We start from the raw sequence: 7551 nt of genomic DNA on the forward strand, positions 1-7551 counted from the left end.
CTGAGTAATACCAGTGCACACAAATGTACGCTGGTATTACAATTGAGGTGCATTGCGAATGCGACCTCGCGTTCGCATTACACGGAAGCATTGTGCTCACGAGAGCGCGCTTCCATAGGCTCCAATGGGATCCTCGTTCGCATGCCGTGAGACGCAGCATAAAAAATAGTGCAGCAAATATATATGTATATGCTTATGTAAATATATATTTGTGTGTTGATATGTGTATATACACATATTAACTAAATTGTTCAAGATAAGAGCGACATCAATACAAAAAGTATAACAACTTTTATTTTAGGAAAAGATAAAAATATACAATGGAGAATCCACACACCATACCGGTAATATGTAAATAGGCAGCACGTAGATTATAGGGGGTCTTTATACTTAAAGACTTTTGTCTTATGCTTGTTATTTATCTTTCTTCTGTTATGTGTGATCAGTCCACGGGTCATCATTACTTCTGGGATATAACTCCTCCCCAACAGGAAATGCAAGAGGATTCACCCAGCAGAGCTGCATATAGCTCCTCCCCTCTACGTCAGTCCCAGTCATTCTCTTGCACCCAACGACTAGATAGGATGTGTGAGAGGACTATGGTGATTATACTTAGTTTTTATGACTTCAATCAAAAGTTTGTTATTTTAAAATAGCACCGGAGCGTGTTATTACTTCTCTGGCAGAGTTTGAGGAAGAATCTGTCAGAGTTTTTTACTATGATTTTAACCGGAGTAGTTAAGATCATATTGCTGTTCTCGGCCATCTGAGGGAGGTAAAGGCTTCAGATCAGGGGACAGCGGGCAGATGAATCTGCATTGAGGTATGTAGCAGTTTTTATTTTCTGAATGGAATTGATGAGAAAATCCTGCCATACCGTTAAAATGACATGTATGTATACACTTCAGTATTCTGGGGATGGTATTTCACCGGAACTACTCTGTTAAAGGTCACTAATCCTTGTTAATAACTATTTATCATGTTAAACGTTTTTGCTGGAATGTAGAATCGTTTACATTGCTGAGGTACTGTGTGAATAAATATTTGGGCATTATTTTCCACTTGGCAGTTTTTTTGCTTTAATTGTGACAGTTTCGTTTCTCTTCACTGCTGTGTGGGAGAGGGAGGGGCCGTTTTTGGCGCTCTTTACTACGCATCAAAAAAAATACCAGTCAGTTACTTTTATATTTCCTGCATGATCCGGTTCATCTCTGATAGATCTCAGGGGTCTTCAAACTTCTTTGAAGGGAGGTAAATTCTCTCAGCAGAGCTGTGAGAATTCTTATAGTGACTGTGAATAAAAACGTTGCTTTGTATTTTTTATGTCAAATTTAATTATTATTATTTTACTAATGGGAACAAACCTTTGCTAAAAGTTTTGTTGTTTTAAAGTTTGATGCTATAACTGTTTTTCAGTTCATTATTTCAACTGTCATTTAATCGTTAGTACCTCTTTGAGGCACAGTACGTTTTTTGCTAAAAAAAGATTATAACCAAGTTGTAAGTTTTTTGCTAGTGTGTTAAACATGTCTGACTCAGAGGAAGATATCTGTGTCATTTGTTCCAATGCCAAGGTGGAGCCCAATAGAAATTTATGTACTAACTGTATTGATGCTACTTTAAATAAAAGTCAATCTGTACAATGTGAACAAATTTCACCAAACAGCGAGGGGAGAGTTATGCCGACTAACTCGCCTCACGCGGCAGTACCTGCATCTCCCGCCCGGGAGGTGCGTGATATTTTGGCGCCTAGTACATCTGGGCGGCCATTACAGATAACATTACAAGATATGGCTACTGTTATGACTGAAGTTTTGTCTAAATTACCAGAACTAAGAGGCAAGCGTGATCACTCTGGGGTGAGAACAGAGTGCGCTGACAATGCTAGGGCCATGTCTGATACTGCGTCACAGCTCGCAGAGCATGAGGACGGAGAGCTTCATTCTGTGGGTGACGGTTCTGATCCAAACAGATTGGACTCAGATATTTCAAATTTTAAATTTAAATTGGAGAACCTCCGTGTATTACTAGGGGAGGTCTTAGCAGCTCTCAACGATTGTAACACCGTTGCAATACCAGAGAAACTGTGTAGGTTGGATAAATACTTTGCGGTACCGGCGAGTACTGACGTTTTTCCTATACCTAAGAGACTAACTGAAATTGTTACTAAGGAGTGGGATAGACCCGGTGTGCCGTTCTCACCCCCTCCAATATTTAGAAAGATGTTTCCAATAGACGCCACCACTCGGGACTTATGGCAAACGGTCCCCAAGGTGGAGGGAGCAGTTTCTACTTTAGCTAAGCGTACCACTATCCCGGTGGAGGATAGCTGTGCTTTCTCAGATCCAATGGATAAAAAATTAGAGGGTTACCTTAAGAAAATGTTTGTTCAACAAGGTTTTATTTTACAACCCCTTGCATGTATCGCGCCGATTACGGCTGCGTCAGCATTTTGGATTGAGTCGCTTGAAGAGAACCTTAGTTCATCTACGCTAGACGACATTACGGACAGGCTTAGAGTCCTTAAACTAGCTAATTCCTTCATTTCGGAGGCCGTAGTACATTTAACCAAACTTACGGCTAAGAACTCAGGATTCGCCATACAGGCACGTAGGGCGCTGTGGCTAAAATCCTGGTCAGCTGATGTTACTTCTAAGTCCAAATTACTTAATATACCTTTCAAGGGGCAGTCTTTATTTGGGCCCGGTTTGAAAGAGATTATCGCTGACATTACAGGAGGTAAGGGCCACGCCCTACCTCAAGACAAAGCCAAAGCTAAGGCTAGACAGTCTAATTTTCGTCCCTTTCGGAACTTCAAAACAGGAGCAGCATCAACCTCCACTGCACCAAAACAGGAAGGAGCTGTTGCTCGTTACAGGCAAGGCTGGAAGCCTAACCAGTCCTGGAACAAGAGCAAGCAGGCCAGGAAACCTGCTGCTGCCCCAAAGACAGCATGAACCGAGAGCCCCCGATCCGGGACCGGATCTAGTGGGGGGCAGACTCTCTCTCTTCGCCCAGGCCTGGGCAAGAGATGTTCAGGATCCCTGGGCACTAGAGATCATATCTCAGGGATACCTTCTAGACTTCAAATTATCTCCCCCAAGAGGGAGATTTCATCTGTCAAGGTTGTCAACAAACCAGATAAAGAAAGAAGCGTTTCTACGCTGCGTACAAGATCTGTTAATAATGGGAGTGATCCATCCGGTTCCGCGGTCGGAACAAGGACAAGGGTTCTACTCAAACCTGTTTGTGGTTCCCAAAAAAGAGGGAACTTTCAGGCCAATTTTAGATTTAAAGATTCTAAACAAATTCCTAAGAGTTCCATCGTTCAAAATGGAAACTATTCGGACAATCTTACCCATGATCCAAGAGGGTCAGTACATGACCACAGTGGATTTAAAGGATGCTTACCTTCACATACCGATCCACAAAGATCATCACCGGTATCTAAGGTTTGCCTTCTTAGACAGGCACTACCAGTTTGTAGCTCTTCCATTCGGATTGGCTACGGCTCCAAGAATCTTCACAAAGGTTCTGGGTGCCCTTCTGGCGGTACTAAGACCGCGAGGGATTTCGGTAGCTCCATACCTAGACGACATTCTAATACAAGCTTCAAGCTTTCAAACTGCCAAGTCTCATACAGAGTTAGTTCTGGCATTTCTAAGGTCGCATGGATGGAAAGTAAACGAAAAGAAGAGTTCTCTTTTTCCTCTCACAAGAGTTCCATTCTTGGGGACTCTTATAGATTCTGTAGAAATGAAGATTTACCTGACAGAGGACAGGTTAACGAAGCTTCAAAATGCATGCCGTGTCCTTCATTCCATTCAACACCCGTCAGTAGCTCAATGCATGGAGGTGATCGGCTTAATGGTAGCGGCAATGGACATAGTACCTTTTGCACGCCTACACCTCAGACCTCTGCAATTAGGCATGCTAAGTCAGTGGAATGGGGATTACTCAGATTTGTCCCCTACTCTGAATCTGAATCAAGAGACCAGAAATTCTCTTCTATGGTGGCTTCATCGGCCACACCTGTCCAGGGGGATGCCATTCAGCAGGCCAGACTGGACAATTGTAACAACAGACGCCAGCCTACTAGGTTGGGGCGCTGTCTGGAATTCTCTGAAGGCTCAGGGACTATGGAATCAGGAGGAGAGTCTCCTTCCAATAAACATTCTGGAATTGAGAGCAGTTCTCAATGCCCTTCTAGCTTGGCCCCAATTAACAACTCGGGGGTTCATCAGGTTTCAGTCGGACAACATCACGACTGTAGCTTACATCAACCATCAGGGAGGGACAAGAAGCTCCCTAGCAATGGTGGAAGTATCAAAGATAATTCGCTGGGCAGAGTCTCACTCTTGCCACCTGTCAGCAATCCACATCCCGGGAGTGGAGAACTGGGAGGCGGATTTCTTGAGTCGCCAGACTTTTCATCCGGGGGAGTGGGAACTTCATCCGGAGGTCTTTGCCCAAATACTTCGACGTTGGGGCAAACCAGAGATAGATCTCATGGCGTCTCGCCAGAACGCCAAACTTCCTCGCTACGGGTCCAGATCCAGGGATCCGGGAGCGGTTCTGATAGATGCTTTGACAGCACCTTGGAACTTCGGGATGGCTTATGTGTTTCCACCCTTTCCGCTGCTTCCTCGATTGATTGCCAAAATCAAACAGGAGAGAGCATCAGTGATTCTAATAGCGCCTGCATGGCCACGCAGGACTTGGTATGCAGATCTAGTGGACATGTCATCCTGTCCGCCTTGGTCTCTACCTCTAAGACAGGACCTTCTGATACAGGGTCCATTCAAACATCAAAATCTAACTTCTCTGAAGCTGACTGCTTGGAAATTGAACGTTTGATTTTATCAAAACGTGGTTTTTCTGAGTCGGTTATTGATACCCTGATACAGGCTAGGAAGCCTGTTACCAGAAAGATTTACCATAAAATATGGCGTAAATACCTATACTGGTGCGAATCCAAACATTACTCCTGGAGTAAGGTTAGGATCTCTAGGATATTGTCTTTTCTACAAGAAGGGTTAGAAAAGGGTTTATCAGCTAGTTCATTAAAGGGACAGATTTCAGCTCTGTCCATCTTGTTACACAGGCGTCTGTCAGAAAATCCAGACGTCCAGGCTTTTTGTCAGGCTTTAGCTAGGATCAAGCCTGTGTTTAAAGCTGTTGCTCCGCCATGGAGTTTAAACTTAGTTCTTAACGTTTTACAGGGTGTTCCTTTTGAACCCCTTCATTCCATTGATATAAAATTGTTATCTTGGAAAGTTCTGTTTTTAATGGCTATTTCCTCGGCTCGAAGAGTCTCTGAGTTATCAGCCTTACATTGTGATTCTCCTTATCTGATTTTTCACTCAGACAAGGTAGTTCTGCGTACTAAACCTGGGTTCTTACCTAAGGTGGTCACTAACAGGAATATCAATCAAGAGATTGTTGTTCCATCCTTGTGTCCAAATCCTTCTTCAAAGAAGGGACGTCTTCTACACAATCTGGATGTAGTTCGTGCCCTCAAGTTCTACTTGCAGGCAACTAAAGATTTTCGCCAAACTTCTTCCCTGTTTGTCGTTTATTCTGGACAGAGGAGAGGTCAAAAAGCTTCTGCTACCTCTCTCTCTTTTTGGCTTCGTAGCATAATACGTTTAGCCTATGAGACTGCTGGTCAGCAGCCTCCTGAAAGAATTACAGCTCACTCCACTAGAGCTGTGGCTTCCACTTGGGCCTTTAAGAATGAGGCCTCTGTTGAACAGATTTGCAAGGCTGCAACTTGGTCTTCGCTTCATACTTTTTCCAAATTTTACAAATTTGACACTTTTGCTTCTTCGGAGGCTATTTTTGGGAGAAAGGTTCTTCAGGCAGTGGTTCCTTCTATATAATGAGCCTGCCTATCCCTCCCGTCATCCGTGTACTTTTGCTTTGGTATTGGTATCCCAGAAGTAATGATGACCCGTGGACTGATCACACATAACAGAAGAAAACATAATTTATGCTTACCTGATAAATTCCTTTCTTCTGTTGTGTGATCAGTCCACGGCCCGCCCTGTTTTAAGGCAGGTAAATATCTTTTAAATTATACTCCAGTCACCACTTCACCCTTGGTTACTCCTTTCTCGTTGATTCTTGGTCGAATGACTGGGACTGACGTAGAGGGGAGGAGCTATATGCAGCTCTGCTGGGTGAATCCTCTTGCATTTCCTGTTGGGGAGGAGTTATATCCCAGAAGTAATGATGACCCGTGGACTGATCACACAACAGAAGAAAGGAATTTATCAGGTAAGCATAAATTATGTTTTTACTTGGCATTCTTATACTACCCACTATAAGTGATACTCTCCCAATTTATTTAGTCCCTATATCTGAACATATTTTCTATTGTTTATATACCGTATATACTTGAGTATAAGCCGACTCGAGTATAAGCTGAGACCCCTAATTTTACCCCAAAAAACCTGGAAAAGTTATTGACTCGAGTATAAGCCGAGGCTGGGAAATGCAGCAGCTCACGGTAAATTTCAAAAATAAAAATACAGGTAGATAACAATAAAATTGCTTTAATTGAGGCATGTGGAAAAGAGGGTCAACAAAACCAATATATTATCAGTATATTCAACATTAAAGTACCAAGCTAAAACACAAGCATCAAAATCCTTCAAAACTGGATTCCTCCTCCTCATCTGTATGTCCAAACAGAGCTTCAGCTGTAGCTGGTGTGAGGTTATCTCCATATACATTGTCACAGAGTTCGCAGTCATCACTATCACAGCTGTCGTCCTCATACAAAGCACTGTCTTCACTGCCATCCATAGCATTACTTATGGCACATTTCTTGAAGGCGTGCTTCACCATGTCCTCTGGAATGTCTTCCCATGCATCACGAACCCACTTTGCTATCAGTTCTATGTCAGGCTTCATCATATTTCCACCTTTTGTCAATCGGGCTTGACCAGATAACATCCATTCGCACCACATCTTTCTTTCTTTGAAAGGTTTATTTAAACACACATCTAAGGGCTGTAATACAGATGTAAGCCCACCTGGAATAACGGCTAAAGTAACTTGAGAAGACTTTGCCAATATTTTTATGTCATCAGATGTGTGGGCTCTGAACATATCCCAAACTAGCAATGATGGTTTTTTCTTTAAGGCTGCTCCTGGTCGTCCGTTCCAAACTTCTTCCAGCCACTTTTTTGTTCCATCTTCATTCATCCAGGATTTAACATGTGCGCGCACTGTAATTCGTGGTGAGAAATTGACCTTTTTAGGCAAGGTCTTTCTTTTAAAAATAATGACAGGCCGCAGCTTAGTTCCATTAGCCAAACATGACAGAACGACTGTAAAATGTTTTTTCTCATTACCTGTGGTTCTGAGTAAAACAGTTTTGTCTCCCAAACTTGCCATGGTTCTGTTGCTTGGAAGATCAAAGGTCATAGGTGTTTCATCCATATTCCCAATATCTCCCAGGTCATAGTTATGCATCTTTCTTTGTTTTATGATGAATGAATGGAATGAGATCACTTTTTCATCAAGGTCTTTTGGCAACTTCTG

At 42.8% G+C, this 7551-nt stretch overlaps 1 protein-coding gene across 2 annotated transcripts in view; it reads left to right on the forward strand.

The window, feature by feature from the left end:
* NBR1 (NBR1 autophagy cargo receptor) overlaps positions 1-7551 on the forward strand; it is a 357560-nt gene that overhangs the window by 237215 nt on the left and 112794 nt on the right. The gene's annotated exons all lie outside the window — the stretch shown is intronic.

The sequence above is a fragment of the Bombina bombina genome, chromosome 1 (assembly GCF_027579735.1).
Source record: "Bombina bombina isolate aBomBom1 chromosome 1, aBomBom1.pri, whole genome shotgun sequence".
NCBI lineage: Eukaryota > Metazoa > Chordata > Amphibia > Anura > Bombinatoridae > Bombina > Bombina bombina.